The 24,170-nt window shown below is 44.4% G+C and overlaps 1 protein-coding gene across 1 annotated transcript in view; it reads right to left on the bottom strand.

Moving 5' to 3' along the window:
• LOC6739115 (putative phosphatidate phosphatase) overlaps positions 1-20,500 on the bottom strand; it is a 57,577-nt gene extending 37,077 nt beyond the window's left edge. The window contains exon 1 of the mRNA XM_016171941.3: positions 20,432-20,500. The gene's annotated coding sequence lies outside the window, so the exon portion shown is untranslated. The remainder of the gene's footprint in view (positions 1-20,431) is intronic.
• Between the last annotated feature and the right edge of the window lie 3,670 nt (positions 20,501-24,170).

The following is a 24,170-nucleotide window of genomic DNA, read 5'->3' as shown; positions in this document are numbered from 1 at the left end:
AAACAGTTTGAAATGTGTGTTTTGGCTTTTTGGCTGCAAAGTTGCAGCAGACGCCATAAATATAACCAGCACGCACCCCCACATCTCGCCCAGTCATCGTCCTAGAGCGAACTGGACGTATTCGACTGTTTTGGCTCCGGACTCAGATTGAGCTCGTGATATACTGGGTGTAGTGCGGTCAGCCGGAGGAGCAGGGCGCCAATGAACGTCTAACCAAGCGTGGCCAATAAAACGTCGCCTTTGCATTTGTTTTGATTGTTTATTACTGCGGTAAAGCGACTCTCCTGAATGAAAAGGGGGAAATCAAAAACAAATGGGAAAACAATGACGCGTTGAGACACGGATTCAAACGAATCGTGTGGGCCGCGATGACCAGCGACCAAGTCATGACTCCATTCCCTCTCCTTCGCCACGACCACAACTCGCTTTCTTCCAGAGTAAGGTCTAGATGGGAAGGAGTGATTATTTGGGAACATGAGAGAACATCATGAGCCATTCCCTTGGGCTTGCTAACATAACTTCTTTTAGCCATGATCGAAGGAAGACCTGATGTTCGCTAGCCAATCTGGCAAGGGAATAGATATATCCACATAAAAGTCTGCTAATTCGGCTGACGTATGTTGGCCAATGAACTGAGTCACTCACTACCCCGTTTCACTTGTCTAACTGTCATTTATCGCGCCAGACAGAGCAGACCATACCATATAGACCTCGAGAGCAAGACCCAGATATCGAGAACAATAATAGTTTTGTTGCCTTCTGCCATGAAAACTCATTCACAACAAAAGCTTAACGTTTATTATGTGGCCCCCATCAAAGCCACAAAAAGCTGCATATATGTGTATGAACATGCATATTATGCTAAATTAATGCGGCTGTGTGAGTGAGCCACTGTGTGTGTGAATGCATGACTATTCCCGATTTTCCAGGAAAAGCTGGCAGCTCCGCACGCATTATGTATGCCATGCTCCTGCATCGATAAATCAGTCAAAACTGTCAAATGCATATAAATTATATGCAAAAGCTCCACTATACGGGGAGTAAAGTGGACAACTGGGTAGTGGACAGTGGGAGTGTTCCACACCGGGAGAAATTGCGCGGCAATCCGAACTGTCATCGAGCTGCAACTAACTTCTGGCAAAAATGCATTTCTCCGACTGCAGCTGGACTCGATTCGCGATTCGCTTATTTCTGTTAGCGTCAGAACAATAACAAGCCACCTTTTGCATAAATCCGCGCTCAGATGGAGAATCGGAGAATCGGAGACAGGCGGAGAAAGGGGCGCGAGCCGGGGAGAATTCGGACGTGCGTGGGAGCTCCACGGGGTGGACGACAGACCCGCGTAGGCGGTCGAGACGGGCCAACCTATTAGAACTTGTTGAGTACCGTGCGAGTGGAGATGGAAGATGGAAGCTGGGGATACGAGATGGCTCTTGGCGGAGTTATGTTAATGGACAGAGACTGCTGGGATACCACATTAGATAGGGTAATGTGCAGTGCCCGCCAACACGGAGAGTGCAGCGGATTCTGGGGAGATGGCGACATTCGGGGAAGGTGTGAAAACGTTTACGACAATGAGCTTTGTATTTAACTATCTGCGTGCGATTATTCGAGCCTTATTTATATGGAGTCCCCGGGGCACATGGCCATCAAGGCATAACCCACTCAACCAGAGATATCTCATTGACATCTGGAGTGCCTACTCCCTTTCATTCCCAGACCCGTGCACTAATTTGCATACGTAACTCGCTGCTCCTCCGTGGGTTGACCATTCAAGTTCATTTTAATGATGCTGTCCGGGAACGGAGGAGATCCCCATCCGCATCCCTTTCTAGATGCATTCTCCACTGATTCCAGGCGATGATATGAAAAACAGAAGATGGTTCTGGCACTAACGCAGATGGTAGATGCTCTACCTGACCCGCATTTCTCCAAAGGCCGATTTTATTTCGAGTGATCCAAATTTATTGTAAAATTGAATACTTTAAAGGAAGGCCAAAACACATAGTGCAGAAAAAATGAATTTAGCGTTTAGCTTCTCATTTATGCACATTCTTTAATCAATTAACCTACAGTCTCTTCTATGTTACAAACTTCAAGGAAGTGTAGTCAGTAAAACCACATCAAAACCACCTCACAAAGGTTCTTTGACGATGATTTCGTATAATGTTGCAGCATGATGCGGCACAAAGTTTTGAATAATAAATCAATAACCTCACGGTGGTGGAAAGGTAATGAGGGGAAAGCCACCACTGCATTGTGTGCGTGATTTGTAAGAAACATTATGTAAATTATTGTTTTACAACGACTTGGACAGCATTATATGTATTTTTGTTGCAGCAATTATACCTGACCAAATATTTACGCAACAATTATGATTTCTATCTTTTGAAATGGGGTGAGAGGTCAACTCTCGTCTCAACTCTTGGCTTGAGAAAGCTGTCGCCCTGAAAATCCATTCTCCTACCCGGAGGGCAGCTCATTTCTCTGATGACTGGGACTCTCGGATCCGCTGAATACAGTAGCGAGATGCAGCAATTGACAGCCGCAACAGCTTATGACAAGAGGCAGCTGGGAAATGCAGCAGCATGACGCCAGGAAAATGCAAATGAGGCATGCGACAGGCGTAGGAGGCGACTGCAGAACAGAGTTCCATGATCGGGTAAAAGAAAGTTCGCCTGGCAATTTGTGCCAACTGTCGGTATAATGTAGTCAACCCCTCCGATATCCAACCCGATCCCGATCCCGCTACCGCTCCTACGGCCGCCGCGAATCACGCGCAATGAGCAATTAAATATGCGCAGTCGTGTGTGCCACAAAGCTCTGGGAGCATGGTGACTCTGCCTCGTCACCATCATCCATCCGCCGCCACATCGTCATCTTCATCATCGGCTCCATTGTGATCGGCGCACGAGGCGGACTGTGTGGCTTTCCTCGATTCGTTATGCTGAAGAAGCCGCTCTTGCAACAGGGACAACTGCCGCATGACCCGAATAACAATCGCAGATCCAGCCTCGAGGATGAGCTGACTTTGGGTAAAAGTAGTTTGTGGTTTGGGCAATCCGCTTTGTGCAAATGGCTCACGAGAAACTCTTATTCGAATTTTGCATTTTCGCCTGCCCTTGAAGACACACTGTACTAACTTCAACTATTATTCTCATCTTCTCGTTGCAGGTAAGTTGGCGGACTCAAGCTAAGACAAAATGGTACAGTGGTACCAACTCATGAAAGTGAGGGTACAACATTTGATAAGTATTAGTATTATATATTTGGGGTGAAGTACATTATAGCTTAAACAACCTGCTAGAAAATTGTCTTTATATTATACGTCGTGGTGCGAAACCACTCATGGAAAACCAGTTCCTGGTTGCGTTCTAGGAACTCCCCCACATCCCGAACAAACTGCGTGTGTGATCCTGAGATTGTCACGCTAGTTATGGCTGCCAAGGCAAGCGATCTCTGTGACATTAGGATAATGTCTCAAATTAAGCATAACCGAGGGAGGAAACTCGGTGAAAAGAAAACCATAATTCTCAAGTGTTTATGCGGCCTTTCCTCAGAACCTAATAGGCAGCCCAGCATGCCGCCGCAGACTTAATCTAACCGAGCTGAAATGCCTTTGTTCTCGGCGAACTTACTTTTTCTCCCTCAATGGCGAGCTCTTCAGCCAAGTATATGAATGGAAAATCCAGGGGAAAACTCCTTAGAACGGGGCGATAAAACTTTTCGCACATGCAACTGACGGCGACAAACTTCTTTTGCAATCTCCTCGGCAATGCACAAAATCAAAACACTAATTTATTGCACTTTTTGGCAAAAACAACAACAGCCGGTGGCTGAGTGGAAAAAAAGGCGGAGGGAGACTGCCTAAGTAGCCAGAGGAAAAGTCGCCTCCTGATGGGGACAAACTCTCCTCACTCGCATAAATCACTTTCTCCAGCGACACAGAGAGAAAGAGGGAGAGAAAAAAGTTGGCAGCCCATAGAAAACATTTCAATAGCAATTGCAGTGAGTGAGTGAGGAGAGGCTCCGGAAACGAAGTCGGAGAAAAGTGAATCTGCGTCTGGAAAATCCGAGGGAAGCTGGCGACAAAAATATTATTGCAGTTGTGTAAATAGTTGTCAGGACGCAGGACAGCCGACTGCCGACTGCCACCCCGTCCCTTGTGCTTCTGCTCCCAAATGTGTACTTAAAATTGCTCGTTCGCCACATAAACATAACCCCAAACTGACAAAAGAGAAACACAGAGGACAAAAAATCTGAAAATGTTCAAGAACACTTATGCATATCCTGGCCGCAATTGAAACGCAGGCCAGACGACGAGCACAAACTCTCCCAGGCATCCCGGCAAGCATCGCCTTCGTCCTGCATCCTGCACACATGTTGTGTGTAAAAAATTATAATAAAAAACCCTCCTCCTGATCCGCTCAGCAAACACAGCAGCAGTCTGCCTCCTTCGTCCTTTTGTCCTCCGCGCCATTCCCGCTCCGTCTGCCCTTTTAACAAGGTGGTGCATTTCTTGAGTCCCGCATGCAATTTTTGGTCCGTGCTCCTGCGGCTCACCATTTGCACAGTGGACCCATCACGTGCAAAATTAATAATGTGGGAGTTAAATTTAATTTTTGGACCTTAAAGCGGGATACTTACACTTTTGATAGAACATGAAAAGGAGGAGAATTACAATAAGTTTCGGTATTTTTAAATTTTATCAAATGATACTTTTGAAAATATTTCTGTATTTTCCATTAAATTCAATACATCTTGCTCTTGTTTCTTTCTTAGTTGAAATTTAAAAACAGAACATGTACTATATCCTTTTCCTCTGATGGAAAAAAATGTACCACTTAGTGGTGCATTTTGTAAAATATTGTCCTGTATGTAAAGAGCTGACATGTGTCACAAATCGTGATCCTTTGTTTCGCTCTCCACATTTTCTCTAATTCCCGTCGACTTTCCATTCATATCCAAATTTTTTCAGTGTATCATTGTCCCAAAATACGGTTCTCGTAAGCAAATATGACTCACAAAATACGGTTCTCGTAAGCAAATATGACTCACGACGATCATCCCCCTGAAACCGCTACCAATTTGGGCCAGTTCCATTTAGACTCTCCCTATATATTTCAAGGTTCTTTCACGGCTGTTTCAAATCAAAACTAATTTGTTTGTTCTACGCAATGTGCGTAGAGTCAGGAAAATAAAAACTAATTTACATGTGTGAAATTCAGTAGGCCACAGCCAGTCCCCCAAATCGAATTCTCCATCCAATAGTTGTCCTCGTACCATTGCAATTAACTTTTCAAGTGGCGTCAGGAGAGGAAATTAAATCCGCTCTAATCGATTTCCCCGTTTTCCGACTCCCACCCACTAATGGAGCTCTGAATGCATCTTAGGAGTTTTTGGAAACGGGTAAATCCATTTGCCAGCTGCATCGCAACTCCACCTCCAGTCTCTTATCAGTGCAATTGAACATTTTCTAGGCATCGTCTTCCCCCTTCAAAAATGGTGTCCCACTTTTGTTTACTTTTGTGACTGAATTTCCAGCAAAGACACTCGACATTCCGAGATAGGCTAACCCCTTTGGCTGGCTACTCAATTATGATTAACGATGCCGTCCTCCGATGAGGAGGAGGAGGCACACCAAAATGAGCTGACAACTGCGACGGTCCCCAGATCTTTCATCTCGTGCTCAACAGTTTTGTACATTAACATTTATCTGAATATTTTTGGTTTGGTTGAGTCTATTGTCTGCCTGATGCACGGGTACTTGAGTTGGGAGGATGGAAGGAGATCCCCCACATTCTCGTGTCAATTGTTGATTGATTTCCCTGGCCTGACATCCAGAGAAAATAAAAATTAGCTGTGAACTGGAAATAAATCGAATACGTTGGAGTTCGAGTGTAATCGTGTCCTCCGAAATGGTTGAAACAATTACTTCAGCCCAATCTCTGAGGCTTCCATTAACTCCAAGCCCCAGAATCATAACAATTCATATTCGGATGGATTGGAATAGCCAAAGAGATAGTAGCCGAGTTTTCCACGGAGCCCGAAATCATTGAACACGAAACAGTTTTCGAAATGAGCCGTGACACTACGAACTAAAACAGATACTGGGACCAAAGTGCCGGGAAGATAAGACACTGGGAGTAATTAAACCATTACCCGTTATGCGTTATTCCCTCAAGGGAGGTTTTTGAACCCGAATATATACGGTTTTGTGGCTAATGCATTTCACTTATTGAGGCGAAGATGATAAAGGCTTGGCGATAAAGAAGCCGACCATTGGAAGAAGGGGGCTCCGCGTTATTGCAGGGCGTGTCTAATTGCATTTCGTGGCTCCGCTTGTCAATCGCGTCATTTGAGCGACTCTTTCATTTTCTTTTTAACATTCCCGGGGCACAGCTGAAATTTGAATTTATTCTTTGTCAATTGTGCTGGGCTCAACTCTTTGACAATTCCTAGCTACGCTTATCATTCCTCATTATTGAATTCAGAACTGTATTTTATGGCTTTGTCACGCGCTGTATGGACAAAAATATGTATGTCCATTTGTTCTCCGCCGCCGAGCTGCGGTGGATCAATAGCACTGAACTAATAGATCGCCAAAGGTTGATAAAATCCTGCTCACTCAGCCTAATAATGAATCATAATCCGGGCGATTTATGGACTCACCTGGTGGCCAGGCTTGTAAATTTCATTACAAAAGCTTTTTGCACATTGTAAATTGGCCTCAACTACAGCAACTACATGAAAATTAATTTTTTAATGCACTTTTTCAATCCTCTTGCAAAAAACAAAGCCCACAGGGACAAACAAAGTTGCTGGGGGCAGAAGGTGAGGAGCAGGGGTAAGTGTAATAAATTTAATTTAATTTACAGAATTGGATTGACTTTGGCCAGCAGCAGAAACAACAACAGCATCTGCAAATAGTGCAAGCCACTGACAAAGAACACACAATTTATTGCATTTTGTTTGCGTTTTAACAACTTTATTTCATGTACTCAGCAAGGGCACAAAATAATTGGGATTGGAAAAGTCCAGTGTGCACTTTGCGAAGCAGACTAGATTTCTGAACTGATTGCGCTCAGCAATCGCAATCAAATTTTCCGAGGAATTCATTAGGCATAATCAGTCGTTAGAAGAAAGAGCTACAGTCCTCGCCCGCCCAATGAAATTAGCATAAAAAATTCAAGTCGAAAAAACAATGCAATTTCCACGCAAACATGTAAGTTTTAAAAGAAAACACAATTTATAAATTAACCCAAACGGGCAGCGAAAGAAGAAGGCAGCCACGAGAATATCCGAAGAAATCATAAATATTGCACGAGGGGGAAAATCGAAATAGCAAAAGGATTTTCAAACAAATTTTCACGCTCCAATGAAAACTAAAGCCAAGCTTTGCTCAACTTCTCCATTCCACGAGCGGTCAAGCAAAAACAAAAAATATATTATAGAAAAAACAAAACAAGACCCGGCAGCGGACTTAGGATAAGCCTGCATAATCAAGTGGTTTTCGATAAATAGAAACAAAAAGGGTAAGCAATTCCAGCGGGGTCGGCCCTTTTGCCCCTTTTCTGCCCATTCCATGGCCAGTTAATCGAATATGTTTGTTAAAAAAGTTTTGAGGCGTAAAAGGGCAAAGGCAATCCCGTTCCAGCCCCACGTCTACTTTTCCCTTGGCATGGCTAAAATTTAATTTCGACGCCCACCTCGCTGGGGCGTCTGGGTAGGAATAGGGATAGGGATAGGATACCTCGTTTCCCATAGAAATCACATCGTGACACGAAGGTCCAAAATGGCTTTATACGCTTTTTAAGCTTCCCTTTGCTGGCTTGCAAAAGGCATGTGCTAGTATTTATTGAATTTTGTTTGTCATCTTTATCAAATTATGTCAAAAATAACCTCACGATACAGAGAAAACACGCACCAAACATTTTTGAAATAGAAGTTTAAGACTTCTAAAAATATGAATTTAGTTAGAAGTATAACTGCAGGGAAATCAGTTGTTTAAAGAGTTTAAAGAAAATGAATCCTTCGTGCTCCCATCTCTAGGTGTTGACATTTCGCACTTCAGCCCCTCGTTGACCCACATTTCCAGGGGCTCTTGGCCTGAAGTTTCGCTCTCTGTCGGCTTTTTTAATTTCCTCAACCCACTTGCCATTCATTTTAATGCTCTTTTGCTCTAAATTGCATCCTTTCGCCAGGATTTGCCTCACCTGCCCGTGCTGTTGTTGATGCTTCCATGTGCTGTATACAATTGTTGCCACATTTCCGGTCCTCTTCTGGCCCGGTCCGGAGCCGGCGTCCTTCAGACATTTTAATGATTTTCCGAGTGAGAATTCTTATTCATTTGTGTTCCTGCTTCAATTTTCCTGCTTTAAATTGCTTCTGCCCCGTTCAGTTTACTTTTATTTTGCTGCTTGCGTAGTTTCCTTGGCCGAAATAGTTCGGATTGGCCTGGGGGAAGATTTCAGGGTGGTTCAATCATGGGGAATTTTAAGCGATTTATCAATTAAGACTCAAAGGCTTTTACTCACCCCCACTAATTTAACCCTTGAGATGCACGTGCCTGGGCCACAGCAAAAGGATACGAAAAAAAGGAGGTTATGGAAATTCCTGGCAACAATGGAGCTCTCAATCCTCTGGCCAGACCCCAACTTTCGTTCCAACCACTTGACAATACAAAAGATAATTAAATAAGCAATGAGCGGACTCCGAGGACTAAGTGAAAAAAGAAAACAATGCAAATTGAGAAAAATCGTATGCCCCTTCTAGGAAAATGAAAGGAAAACCGAGAGTGTAAAGCCTTAAAAATTCATTGAAGGACCTCAAAGAATAAGCAATCAGGGGCGAGTGGCAGCTAGACATTTTCCCGAGGCAGGAAAAATTACAAACGAGTTCATCAAAACGGAGCCAGTACTAATTCAACAGCGACGCAGATTCCCTCGTAAAACTCTCCAATTGCATCTAAACTTTAAGGGGTATTCCGCAAATGGGGTAGCACTTCAACCCTCCAGCCGGCCCCGTTTCCGCTTATCGCTCCGAATGTCACAACTTTACCGCCGCCATGAACATCATCATCATTATTCATAATCATCAGCAGGAGCGCTGCTGTCTGTGCCTGCAATGCGTCGCCCTTGGGCGATAGGTTCTTCAGAAAGAGTACCCACCGTGGCCACCGCGCAGACCAAACAAGAGGCAATGTTGCTCGCCAAGACCTCGACTATAAGATACCCATCAATCAGCTATCATTCTTCTTTCTCGAGAAGACTTTTCTAAGCTGCCTCAGTTATGGATCCCGATCTTAGTATTCCAGTAAGACCCCGACTATAAGCTACCCATCAAACAGTTATCTTTCTTCAAACTATTCTAGAAGACCTGGCTTAGCTGCCTCCACTATGATCTTAGCATTCTAGTATTATGTGAATAGATGGGCCTCTAAATTGTACTGCACTGATATAAGATAGTATTATTATTAAAAAATTTATAAATGCAACTGAAGAGTTCCGACCATTTTGCAAAACCTACTTTTACCGTATCACGACGCAGAGGAAAGACAATCGCTAATCTCATTTTCCTAATTACCATATAACCCTGTTAGCCTCCATTGCGGGGTATAAAAAGTTGCACCGCTTCCATGACAATGATGACGCCGTCTGTTTCCGCTGCCATTTTTTGCAACTGTTACTGCCACGCTGGCCCGAAGCGCTGGTCTCGGGCCTACAGTCTTGAATACCATGTTGAATTCAACTGTTTGCTGTTGCGCACAGCAGCCGCCACACGAACAAGTGCAAGTTTGTTGGAGGCAAACGTCGCCATCGCCGCCGTTTGCGTCGCACGTTGTGCAAACTTTTACACTTCATTGCTCGATTGCAATTTTTACGCAAAACAATTTTATTTGTTTAGTTTTCACATTTTCCGTTTGTTCCTACTGCTCTTTGGCGACACATGTTGCACTGACGAGCGGCAGTTGAATGGGGAGATTCCCAAGCACAACTACGATTCTTAAAGAGTTTCCACGTTGAAAGGTAACGTGAATTTTAGGAATTGTTTGTTTTAAATATAAAGTGAAAAAGGACTCCATGTTACGGACACCTTTACACATATATCATTAAACTTATGTTTACCTTCGCCAAGAAATCTATAAAAATCTATAAAATTAAGTTGAAAATAAGTTAGTTATAATCTCGATCAAGTTAAGTAAACTTTCTCGACCAATCTCGGTCATTAGTATTGAATGGTTACCAATAAACTAGTTCACCCCTTTCATTGACGATAATCCGTTTTAATGCTTCCCCCTACATCCTTTTGCTCCTTGGCAGCCTCCTCCTCGATTGGCTCTCATGGTTTGTTTGGCTGCATCAATTTCCCCCTTTTATAAGTTGGCCTTCCCTGCAATCAGTTTCATTTTCACACACAATTTTCTTGGCCATTTTTTGTTCGACTTGGCCGTTTATCTATTTGGACTATCCATCTCTTGTCTCTCTCGTGCTGAATTGCCTCCCCGGCTCCACCCTCTCGAGCTCTTTGGCCAAAGTGCAAAATGTTGTAAGTTAAATGGAAACAATAATGGGCTCGGGCCGGGATTGGGTTGCTCCGGCTCCGACTCCGTCTCTGGCTTTGGGTCTGGGTTTGGGTCTGGGTCTGGGACCGTGGCTTCAGCTTTGACTACCACCGGATTGGGGCTTCACTGCGCTCATCCGGCAGAGCCCTTGAGCTGGAGCGAGAACCGCACTGACGCTCGCCATTCGCTTTGTGCACTTTCCTCTTGATTTCGATTATTGTCTTGCACTTTTCACTCTTCATTCGGCCAGCTTTGCTCCTGCCAATCCAGTCTTAGTGGCCCCAGATCCGGATCCGGCTGCCTTCTCGTTTGAGAGGCGAATTACTTTGCCAGCACTCGGTAATCGCACTGACCTGGCCACTCGGGCTTTCCCGCTGCCACTGGGAATGTTTTAATTAAATCCATTCCAGTGTTCCTGTAAAAGTTTCGCCAAAAAGTAGGCCCAGCAATTGTAGGCCAGGCGAGCAGGGCCCAAAGACATGAGCCCCTAAACCGAGCCATAACAAAGCCAACCGCAGAAGCAGCAACAACATCATCTGCCGGGCTTAAGAGCGGAGCAGCCACTGCAGCAAGGAAATAGTTGGCCAGAACTATTTACCAGGCCGCCATTTTCGTATGCAGCAAGTTGTGCCATAATTTCATGCCACAGCAGAGAAAACTTGTGCGGTCCTTGCAACCACGCCAGCCCAGCGACTGCCAGCCACGCCTAATAATAAGAAATTAGAACTTACGACAGCCACTAAGACTGTCCGCAGCAGCAGCGGCGACCGGAGGAGCAGAGCGGCAGAGGAGCAGGAGCCAGGACTATAATCGTCTTGTACTTGGCTGGGTAAGGAACTTTAAGCTAACCGCAAAATGTCCTGCCAAGTGGGGATAGAACCGGATGGAATGGGAGTGCAGATGGGATTGGGATAGGGATTGGAAGTGGAAGTGGGCAGTCAGCAGGAAGGCGGTCCAAATGGAATCGAGAGTCTGTAGTGTCCTAGCACCTTGCCAGACGATCTCGCAAACTAGGAGTCTAACATATTCTGCGCTACAAACGAAAATACGATGACAATGGATATTGGCAATTGTACATGCAACGCACAAGTGATCTTAACAATAATACATTTTAATATATGGCCTTAAAATTATATTTTCATTTATCCATATGGGTTAAAATACCTTTCGTTAAAAGAGTATCCACTTCGGTACCTTCGTTTGCTTCGACTGACTTGTTGTCCTCGCAACTGAGGCTCTAACTAGCGCCACCACAACGACACCACCTTCATGGCAAGTCCTTCATGGGCTATTCCCGCGGCGACATCCTCGTCGCTTCTCAGATGCTGTGAAGTGAGCGCAACGCATTATTTAGGATTTACCTTTACGTTGTTGTCAGCGTGGCTGTTGCTGCTGTCGCTGATGCCGCTCCTGCTCCTGCTCCTGGTCCTGCTGCTGGTTCCTTTTCCTGAGCTGCATTCGAGACTGAGCCAGGACGACCTCGCCACTCCCAGGACGACCTCCCCCCTGTAGTGGGTCGTTTATAAAGGTGGAGTCAGCCCACTATCCGCCTCGTCTTTGTTGTAGCTCCTGAAGCAACGACATCTCCGTTGTCGTTGTCGTTGTCGTCGTGCTCATGATGCTGGGTGATGAGAAAATGCGAGGCTCGTGTGACATTTTCATTATCGTTGTGGGATATGCGCTTTTCTGTGGCCAGCCTTCGACCTCCGCCCACTCCGCCCTTTTTCTCCCGCCACGCCCCCTTTCCCCGCATTGTGGGCTTGTGACAACAAGAGCAGCAGATAAGGTTACAAAATTATTAGTTGGGATTTACAATGCTCCAGTTTTAGTGGCCGGTGTGTGGGTGGTGTGCATCTCGGTGTTCGAGTAGGCGGTTTCCTGATAGCTGGCTTGCAATGAGGAAAAGTACTTGACTGGAGCAAAGTAAGAACTTCAGAGTTTCACGATGAAGCGTAGTTCGATGGCAGCGATTACGCCTTGCAGCAGGAGCAGCAGCTCCTAACTATGCTGGCCAATTCAATAATCGTAAAGACCCTCAGCTGCTCGGCGATTCCCCACCAAATTGCCATCAATTTGCCATCTCTGCTCGCTGGCTGAGTGCAATATTTTCCACCAGAGACTCGGAAACTTATGAGCTCAAAGATTAACACAATTTCGACAAATAATGAAAGCGTAATGAAAGCGGCGGCGGTCGGGAAGCTTCCGCAAAGGAAGTGAGCAGAATCAAATAGACGAATAAGCCATGAGGCGAGGTGGTGAGCAGGGATATTGGGATGGTGGGGAGGCGATATTTTCCTTTATCATCATATAAATTCCATTTCAGCCTGATAAAGAGTGATGGCGGAGGGGCAGGGAACACGGCGAGCGAGCGGCGAAAAATGCAAGCAGGAATTTGAAAATTTTCAATTACGCGTGCAATGAAAATTACGAAAACCCACAAAAGTCATTTTTCTTGATCGATTTTTTCTTCGGCGCTTTTTCTTTCGCTCGCCCGCAACCCATGGGGTTGCCCTCAAAAGAATCGGAGGCCAACAATGCCAGGACAGCCGGAGCAGCGGGGAACGGGGAGCGGGGCAGAGTCCTTGCCACATCCCCACAAAGGTGAAATGGCGCTAAAGCTGAGGTTCTGCGCGCGGGGATTGGCGTTGGCTGTGGGCCGCTGAGCAAGCTGGGGCGGAGGTTGAAAAGTTGCCTCCTGCACAGGGCTGCGAAAAGTAGAAAAAGCAATTTCGAAATCCCAAAGAAATTGCAAAATTCCATGCGGCAACGACAACGGCGGCGGTTCAGCTCTGCTCAGTTCAGTTCAGTTCAGTTTGGCTCGGATTGGTTCAGTTCAGTTCGTTCTGTGCGGCGACAAAGGATGTGCCCAGGACATATCCACAGCCTTGTGGCGACGGCTGATAGCGAAAGCCCCAATGCACCTTCAATCGCGCCCCTCCCACTCGCACTGCCCCCCTCAGCCCTTTCAATCTGCCGGCGGTCACATAGGTAAGGTTAACTAAGCAGCGGGCACAGGGGTTAACATGCTCCAGTGCTGCACTCGGCCGCACTGTCACCCACTTTCAGACCCAAGAGATGGGCGGCTGGAGGCCAGGCACAGTGGAACAAAGGCGGCTGTTTGTGACCACTATTTGCAAAATCTAAAGTATTGTAAGAAGTTCCACAACTTTTATATTGAATGGGGAAGATTTTCTTTAAGAATGTCTCGGTATAATTGCAAAGGAGCTTTTGTTTGACAATGCATTTTTCTTTAACTGGGTTACTTTTTCTAACGACTGACTTGGAAGTAGTAAAACTGCTTTAAATAGCTTACAACACTTTGTAAATTGTAGTATTGGTAACCCTCAGCTGATGTGAATATCAAATTACTAATCCCTAATTAAGAAGTTAGCGAACAGTAATCCTTTAAATACTTAATCTCGAAACATAAATTGTTTAACTATTAAGCTTAAACGCATTGACAAAATTTCTATCTTGAAAATCCACTTTACACTTTACAGCACCTTAAACTTAAGAAATAATTTTTTTTTTGATAAACCATTTGAAACGCAGAATTGTATAGCTCTGAAAGACTTTCAGTCCGGCCACTACTATCAAATTGGCCCACTGTTCCTCCCCAGATGGCTTCTTCTTCTTCCCGCAACTACCATCCGTTGCCTTTGTTTGTGTTGACATTTGCCAGCTTGGCTTTGGACTCTCCGCGGATCCCGGAGCGCCTGCATCCTCGGCCGCACTTCACTAGCTGCTGGCTGGGAACTTTAACTTCATCCCGGAGCTCGCTCTTGTGTGTTCGAGGCTTATGTCACCTGCCGGGCAGGAGTTCCCTCCTCCGTGGAGCCTCCTGCTCCTTTATTCCGCTGCCTGACATAATATTTTCATTTTTCTTGGCGACGCTGAAAACACTTTTCATTATTTGGTTTTTCCCCTTTTCATATTTCACATTTTTGCTGCAGGGAAGTCTTTGGCGGGCGGGAGCTTTCGCTGATGAGATTGTTGTTGTTGTCTTAGGGTGACTTTGTTAGAAGATGCATTTGCGATGTGTGCGGGAAGCCACCTTAGAGATTATCTTAGTTTATGATAGCGAAACGGATACTGCGGCATCAGTGGGAGATGAGCCATCGTGGTTTAGGAAAGAAATGAAACTCACACCTTTCCAAGGTGGTGTAGTCTTAATTTAGACCTCATTACTCAGAAATCCTTGGCTATTCTGGCCCAGTGTAAACAATCGGATCGCAAAATAGCCACATAAGTGGCATATACTGTTCGCCAATTCAACGTAAACAAAGGCGATGAATGAAATGTGCGTCAATCGATTGCTCACCAAACAAGTTATTCGAGTGAATCTCTACTGGCTGCTTTCGATTTTAGGATCCACATCTAGAATGTTTCGACTTGGAAACGGTTTTCTTCGTAAATAAATTAGTATCCAGAAACGGCAGTGAAATGACTGAATGTGGGCACACCACTTCGACTGGGAGAGGCCTGGAATGCCACAGAAAACTGGACTTGCAGCGGTCTCCCCCGGAGTCCCCCCTCGGAGGCCATTCCTCTTTCTGCCCCACTCCGTTGCAGCCACGAAACTTGCTTCGATTAAATCTTTCAACGCCCGGCAACTGAGTCATTGGACTTGCCCCGCCGCTGCAGCTGCCCAGAAAAGTCCAACAAACTGAGAGACACACAAAAAAACAACAAAAAAGGGAAAAACAGAACGAGAACCACAACAACAAGAGTTCATATTCAAATTTGTAGAACGTGCAATGAATTCGAAAATGAAAATGAGTAAACCCGCAAAAACAGAGCCGAGACACTCGGAATAAATGCATGGGGCAGGCAATTGTTTTTATTTTTACTTGTGGCGTAGGGGTCAATCGCAAAGTTGTCAGCTTAGTCATAATTCCGCTGGAACAATGGAACCGTCTCTTATACACAGAAACTGCAGTCTTGCTGACCCGCCGCTGAAATTGATAACCTATCCCGTTTGGAAAGGTTCGGGTGAGCTGGGGGATCTGCGACCCGCCTGGCGACAACTCCTCTCCTCATCATGGCTAGTTCTAGAGATAACCTTTGCATCGCGTTCTCTGTTCGCTGATTGTGAGCCGACTGGGAGGGAAGTGTCTTCTGGTGTGGGCAGTATATAAAGCCTAAGCTTTTCTTCCTTCCTCACTTTTCCCTAATTTTTACGATCTTTTCGGTGCGCTCCAGTTCTTAAGTGATCGTTAAGTTCCCGATGACGCGGACAAAGTGCATTGGATTTTACGAGGCCCTTCCACTTATGATAACTTCCATTTAAATATTATTTTAGCCATAACGAACTGTTTAGTGACCTGTAGATCCCCGTGGGCTTTAGCCACTATACTTTTATGGCCACCCCTCCCTCCTCTATACCCACAAAATTTATGGCTGGGCTCTTTGTTCTCGATCCTCAGCTGTAATCAGGCAGAGATTCCACATCAAACATGTGCACACATGCGTATGGAGCACGGGCCAGGGAAAACTGGAGCAGCGGCCATCGAAGGCGTTTTCCATTGGCCATTTATTTGCAATGCAAATGAAACTGCACGTTGTGCCGCTTATAAGGCCAATTGCCAAATGGACAAACTCGTAAATTTCGCCATACGCGCGCCGAACAATGGAGGCGAACAATTGATATACCAATTACCCAACGATACCCAAAACCAGCCGCTGACTCGGAGGAAACGCCAACACACGCAGCTGCCCACTGGATCCCCATCCCCATCCCCTTCCCCACCGTCGCCTCCACCCACCCACGGCGGTGCCAATCTCGCGGATCAAATCTCTGTTAGGAAATTAGCAACATTAGAAGGTACCCAACTATTTGGGTGCGGAGAGGGGCTCGCAAACCGCAAGCCTTGAGAGACCGACCAGCGGGGCACGCAAGGGTCAAGTCGAGTGTGAAGCATTCACCCGATCACAGTGTGCAACAAAATAACAAACTAAAATGTAATAATTATAATAGTTCAGATAATTATGTCTTGCTTTCCATACGGCAAACAGAATCTATAACAACTTTAGTCAGTTTATCGATTTAAGGAGATATATGATTGAATTTTCCATTTAATAATACTGAAGTGAAGATTGAATTCTTTCGACTTTGGGGCAAAACGTGTTGCTTAGTGCTTTGATCGAGGCCCAAATAAATAAATATTATTGGGCAGTTAGAGCCAGCGCGCCCAGGCAGTTGGCCAAATGCCAAGCAACTTGCGGTCGTCTTGGTCGTCGTCGTGGCCCAATCTCCCAGCGATCTCGGATGCAGTTGCCTGGGCAACTTGCAGTTGCAAGTTGGCAGCTTGCAGTTGGCCGTTTGCCGTTTGCCGTTTGTAGCGTCCCTCCCCCGCTGCGCATGCGCCCGCTTAATAAGCCGGGAAGCGGGGAGCAACGATTTCATTGCCGCGATATGGGCAGTCGGGGTCCACCCGGATCCGCTGTTTTGGCGCTCATCAGCGGCTGGCGTAATGAGCCATTATTGCTTTAGACGCGACTTTATTGCCTTAGCCGCAGTCGCAGTCGCAGCTGCAGCAGAAGTCTGCTGGCATTTTGGCCATATTTGTCGCCTGCGTGGCATTCGGGGCTGGATGCAGTTAGTTGCCAAACTGAGGCTCGGGTTTCCTGCCCCTCGGTGCGTGAGGCACACATTAATTGGCATATGGCTCGAACATGACAGCCGCAATAACTGTTTATGGCCAGCAGTCTTGCCCAACTCTTCCCATCGCCGTTCCCTGGAGGAAGACATATCAGTAAAGGGGTCTAGATGATGGCCAAAAATTGACATAGGAATGATCTTTCTTTCGCCTATACATAAGATTCCACGGAGTAGTAATCAATTTTAACTTACGAAACCCACTCTTTTCTCTCATTGCAGGTGAGTCCCGCTCGACGCTAACCAAAACCTGAGAACTTGGCCAAGAAGATTTGCATACGTATTACCTGCGCTTCCTGTGGCCAGCAAAAATCATGGTGTTTCAACTGCTAATTTATGTTTATATGAACATGAACTTTTTACGAGGCACTTACATAAGCCCAAAAGCAACCGAATTGTTTACGATTGCCTATGGAATTTAGCCTCTGCGTTTCTAGTGTTTTTCCAATTCGTTTATACTTCTGTGATTATCGCGCAACAAGGCATAGCAAACAATGAGCGGTTGTAAAATAAATCGTATAGGAACTATCAGAGGAGTTGCTATCTACATTGCTTTTCGAAAGGGGAACTTCAGAACCTCCATTTAATCAGCTACGAATTTGTTGTTTCCCTCGAAGCTCACACAAGAATTATGTATATTGAATTTTGGCCGATAAAATCTATTAGAAGGGGAGGGGGTTCAGGGAGCAGCTTGTGGCAATTAAAGCTCGGGCCAGGGCATTTGTCAATAGATTGCGGGAACCAAGAGCCAAGCTACCCGCGGCTCGACCCAAAAAGCTGACCCAAGATGCTGTTGGCCTGGTCTCTTGGTCGTTTGGTCGCTTGGTCTTTTGGGTCCCAGGCAAACAAATGATATTTCCCGATATCGGTCGGCGAGTCATTGTCTTTGCTTTTGTCTCCGAATTTGCTTGGTAGTCTCAAGGGTCTCCGGCGAAGTCGAAGTTGCTTGTTAGCCGAAATGCGTCAAATGACAAATGATTTAAAATTTATTATCACTCCGGCTGCCGCTGCCTTGTTGTTTCTCCATACATACATATGTATTGTGCTTGGATCCAGTTTTCTGACCAACGAAAGTGAAAATATCTTTTGTTATGGCTGCGACTTTGTCAAATGCCAAGTTTGCCTGCTGCACTCAAAGAGGTGATTAATCGTGGAAATTGTCGTCGAAAGGATTTAGGTAATCTCCGATGCGAACTGGCTTTCGAATTTCCAATGGAACCGATATCTGGGCACCACTCGCAATTGTGATCAATTTGCTCTTTTGCTTTTGCTGTACTTAAATTACCTCGCATAAAAGAAAATCATTATAATCATTTACAATTCGTTGACTTTGGCAATGCGCAAATTTGCCATTTTGGTGTGTATTTGCTGGCCAAATAATAACAACAACAGCAGCCGGGCTAAAAGCAAATAAACAGCCGCCTACTCGCACACACATTAAACTATCAAAATAAACAGTTATGCGCTCCAGTGGTGGGAGGGAGGTCTGCCATTGGGGGCGTGGCACATTCGCATTGAACTCGCATATTAATCAAGCGCATAATTTTGCCGCAGCTCCCATCCTTTTGGCCAGAAAGCGAATTCGAGCCACGTGAATAACGAGCGATAAAAACTTGGCAAATATAAAATGCAAACAACATTCAAACTGCCAATGGGTTGGCGAGGGGTAGGGGGCTTCAGATGGGACTGCCAGTGGAGGCGTGGCATGGCAGTAATGGCTGTTAGTCATCGACATTCGATAGTAGTTGCCTTGTTGCCGGTTAACCGATGAAAGCCATTTTGCCGAGAGAGTGGTACCGAAAATTTCTGCGGCTGCGATTGGAGATGCATGCGTGATGATGGGGCAACACCGCGATTGAATACGGTAGAGAATTGAATAGTGGAGCAGAAAGATTAATTATCTTGCCTATCATAATATGTTTACTTCTATTAAGATTAACATTTGGACCAATGATTTCCTATTTGCTTGATTTTAGCAAGATTGATTGACAATTTGTTTATAAACAAATAGTTTGCCTTCTCAGTTACCATTAATTTGATTTTAAATAACTGACAACAACCGCGTTGGCCATATGATTTCAAAAGTCATGAATCCCGTAAAACATAAGAGGATAGTTATATAGTTTATATAGTTTAAATATATCATATATTAATTCAATTTGTTTAGGATAACAGCTACAAAAGTAAATGATTTTCCCCCTGAATGGATCACGCCGCCATCTCGAATCTCGAATCACCACGGAAACACTCTAATACACAGGGCAGTATTTGCATTTTGGCTGCTGCTGTTTATTTTCGAGTTGATTTTGAAGTGAACAGTTTGCTTAATGCCCGATGTCGGGCCGAAACGCAAAGCAAATGCAGAATTACGCATACGCAACGTTGCCAAAGTTTGCGGCTCGCCGCAGCGCCCTAGTGCAGTGCCACGCCCCTCCCCGGCCCCCCGCTCCAATAATTTCAATAAATGCCGAGCTCACACACGCAGAGGCAGCCCTAAGCCCCCTTAACCCCACATAGCCCCCTCAGTGGCCCGCTGGTGGAGCCGAGCTCTTCAGCGTTAAATTGGAAGCACTTTAGATTCACATTCAATTAATTAATTTAAGCAAATTGTTTGCTTCAAATTAATTAAATTTGCATTTAATTTGCGCTTACGAGGGATGCCCCACAACCCACTAGCAACAATAATGGGCCAGTTTCTGGCTTCCGTCTGTCAGTTCGCCCGTCCGCCAGCTTGTCAAGTCGGTAGTTCCGCAGTTCGGAGGCTCCTCAGTTCCTCATCTTCTCATCTCCCCAGTTGAGACCTACTTAGGACAAGGCCCTCTGCTTGCCTGAGTTCCCGATTGATGGCCAATTTGCACTCTTCCCTGGCTCATCAACGTTAAATTTATTAACTAACTTCGGATATCCGTGTGTGTGCGAGGGTATTTGTCTGTGGGGGGGTGGCGACAACCCAGCATTGGCAACAAACAATGCAAACATTCTCCAGAGAATTGCCAAAGCTTTTCCGCTCCAAATAGCCGGGTTGGATCCCAACGCGAGCCAAGGGGATCGGCTGCCTGATGTAATCAATTAACGAAACGAGTGTAATTGAAATCTCACTTGCATATTTAAGCCAGTGTGGCCACGACTGTGTCGAATGAATAATGCTTAGTTCTGCAAATTCTGTGGCAAACACTTTTGGGGCTTGTGTCTATAATTTCTCCACTTACCGGATTGTCAAATTCAGCCGCTTTTGTTCAGTGAAGAGACACGTCGAGGTGCGCAGCGTTGGGCAGACTGAATGCAAATCGAATGCCTCTAATATGTAGTTCTTAAATCACTTGAAAGGCTAGTACAATATTGCATCAGGCAAATAAGAATTTCCAATCGAAGCCATCAGCCAGCGGGTTGAGCATAAGCAGCGCGATAATAATTATAAATATAATGCCTGCATATTATAATCATCAGTCGTTGTAAGCCAATTACGACTTGGTGGGCGTGGCTTTGGGGCGGTGGGTGGTGGTCGGTGGAGCAGTAAGGCGAAGAATAATTTGCGCTTTTCACACTAATTAAAAGCGAATGAGACAGAGACGGACTGTGCCGCAAATGAATTGCACTGCATTTCAAACGCGCGGGCAGAATTGGTTGAATTAAAGTCAGAGCGTGGAAAAATGATTAAAAATGTAAATTTTAATTCAATTCCGTTTGCGAAAAATAAAAAAAGAAGCTGCAGCAAATAAAACTAGTAGCTGCAAAGTGGTTTATTGTGAGCCAGGAGCCACCAGGACACCCGCAGGACGACGACGAAGGACGCGGAACTCGAGGACGCGACAAACTTTGCCGCTAGGCAAGGCGTCAAGACAAAGATACAGAAGACAGAAGACAGAAGACACATCCAGCCAAAGCGAAAAAATATAAGCAAAGCGGGGGAAAATGTGGAGAATGAGCTGATAAAGTAGCTTGCCGGGGGCAGCGGAGAGTCCTGGGAGAAGAGGACGTTCACTTGAGAGAAATCTCGAGAAAAGACAAATCGAATTTTCCCTGGTGCGAAAAGCGAAAACAAGCTTTGAAGCTTAAAAGTAGCACATCGAATGGAATACGCTCATGGAAATAAAAGTCAATGATTTTGAATAATTATGAAACGGAAATATTTTAAATTTATAATTTATTATTATTTTTATAAAACACTATTATATATTTGATATACTGTTTCAGAAAAGACTAAATAACCAATTATTTTTGCCTAGATCTTAATAAATACCTAGATAAGTCTATAAAAACTAAAAATTATTTGAACTGATGACACTTTTTAATATGTCATCACAACAATTATTGATAAATAGATAACCTTAAATGCGAACATAGAACATAAATATTTAATTAGGTAGACTGCATCTTGTGATTGTTTGTTCACGGAAGTAAAAACTGCGCATTTTATATTTTAATTGATTTAAGAGGATTGCAGGTCGAAAAAGGGGCAGTGAATTTTGCAATCCCGTTTGGGGCTCAGTGGGGTTAATAAGCTGCTGCTGTAACGAACACACTCATAGAGCGTTGTCCACCCCAACACACTCTGTCTACGATTTTTACCGGCATGCTCAGGGAAAATGGGCGTGGGTTTTGTGTTGCGATGAACAAGAGTGTTACAGCTACAATAGTGTAGACAGAGATACGGAAGATTCAAAAACGATAACCAAACGGTTAGGAAGCGGACAAAAGGGTGTACCTACTGAAGACGAGGCCCAGATGTTATTGGCCTTATTCATTACCCACCCTACCTGTGGAATCCATTCGGACTCCACCCTAGTACAACCACTGCTCTACATACCCTTTGGTGCCCAACAAGAAGTCAAATTAATTCATTTTGGTCCCCATATAATTAAAGATAAATATAAGATTTAGATACATTTTCCTAAACCTAATCCTTAAACTAAAAATTACGTTATTTATGTTAAGAAAATCTCTTATGGATTAATTTTGATTATCAACGACAAAATGAAAGAAAAGTAATTAAGGTAGAAATTCAAATACTGGTATATAAGTTTACATTATTCTTTTGTTCCTTCGACTTATTTTACATTAGAATTATTTATGATTAATGAGTATTTAAACTATAAACTTCTTTAAACCATGATTAATTAAGGCAAGGTATTTTAAGAATACTATTTAGGAATATCTGACTTTTATATATATATGTTTGTGTGTTTTATTATTTTGTTTTCTACTCACGCACTTTCCATCGATGTCAGCAGGCCTGATGACGTTTGATGACTTGCTGTAGGTATTACTATAAATCGGGAGAATCACATATATAAACTTGTCAGATCTCCCACAAGTTAAGCTAAATTAGAATTATAGAAATTTATAAGTAAATATTCTTATGTAAAATTAACTCAAATATAAAAAGCTATTCTAAATATACTTAATACTGAACACGATCATTCGTGTTGCGGCTGCTTCGGGTTCGCAGCATACGCAGCGACAAGGCCAGCCTGGGGCTCGTGTTGTGCCCAAATATTATTGGAATGCGCAGGGTTGAAGAAGACACCAAGCTGATTTGTGCATTAAATGGATGCACGGCGATCTGCTTCCTGCGTGCGGCGATGAAGAAAAAAAAAGAACGCCAACTCTGGGGTGGGTTGACCTGTGATCTGTCGGCAGCAGAAGAGGTCAAGCCCAGCCTTCCACTGCACACGGTGGGTGCTCCTGATGCCAGCAGTTGTAAATCTATCTGCGATCAGTGAGGCCACAGTAAATTTCACGCGTGGTCAAAAGTTTAGCGAAAAACAATACTAACCGCCTTGGCGACGCAGCCACTAAAACTCCTATCTCCAAACGTGGGACCGGCAGCGACGCAGTTAAAGGTAAACTATCACTCGGCAGTATTTGCCTTGAAAAACTATAATCCGAACCACACGATGCTCGTGGATTTTTAAATATGGATTTTGCACAATATTGAACTGCACTCGATCACGCCTTCACAAAAAGAGAACGGAAGTCTCCAATTCATGTGTGACCGTAGCTTGCTATAATCCTACTCTGGAATTTTGTGGTATTTTTATAGGGCAATTTTCATTTTGGCCAGGATTTTAATTTGCCTAAAATGGTTCGTCACCAGATAAGTGCGGTAGCACATAGAAGGTTGCCATTCGGCTCGACTCCCACAACCACAGATTTGATTTTTAGTCCCTGTGACTAACAATAAAAACTGAAAAAGGAGTCAAAAGCAATTACCAAATGTCCTTGGCATGAAATCTACCAATTTCCCTGCCGTTCATGTCTTCTAATAGATATATTGATTGACCAATCCTTTCTTTGACTCGGGCCTTAACACCGACAGGAGCGAGTTTTGCATTAAAATTATTCGCTGCATTACTTAGAACGAAATTTCTTTTAACAACTTCTTGACCAACCTCAAAAGACCGGGGCCGTGCTCGGAGATTGTAAGACTTTTGGTTTGTCTCATAAGCCTTATTCAAATGCTTGGCAATGTTGGAACGAATTCTTTGAAATTCGTCAGTCCTTGATAATTTTACGTCACCTTCTGTGAGTAAATTAAGTTTGCGCAACAGTTTGTAGTCATTACCGTGGGATATCATGTGTTTACCGAAAACAACCTGATAAGGCGATATACCAATAGATTGGTGAATCGAGTTACGAAGAGAACAGTTGATGCTACTGAGGAACACGTCCCATTCGCGATGGTCAGAGCGAATGTAAGCTCTTAAAGCAGCATTTATAGAACGGTTAACTCTCTCAGCTCCGTTGGATTGTGGAGCATATGCACCAGTAAACATATGACGAACGCCATATTTTGAAAGAAAGTCAGAGAAATCACGGCTTTTAAATTGAGTTCCGTTGTCGCTCACGACTGTTTCGGGTACACCAAAGCATGAAAATATTTCATCCCGCAATATACTGATGATCACTTTAGTGTCGAACTTTTTCACAGCTTTTAAAAAGGTAAAT

This window comes from Drosophila simulans, chromosome 3L, assembly GCF_016746395.2.
Source record: "Drosophila simulans strain w501 chromosome 3L, Prin_Dsim_3.1, whole genome shotgun sequence".
Taxonomy (NCBI): domain Eukaryota; kingdom Metazoa; phylum Arthropoda; class Insecta; order Diptera; family Drosophilidae; genus Drosophila; species Drosophila simulans.
The sequence above is the reverse complement of the archived record's forward strand: the minus strand, read 5'-3'. Positions and strand labels throughout refer to the sequence as shown.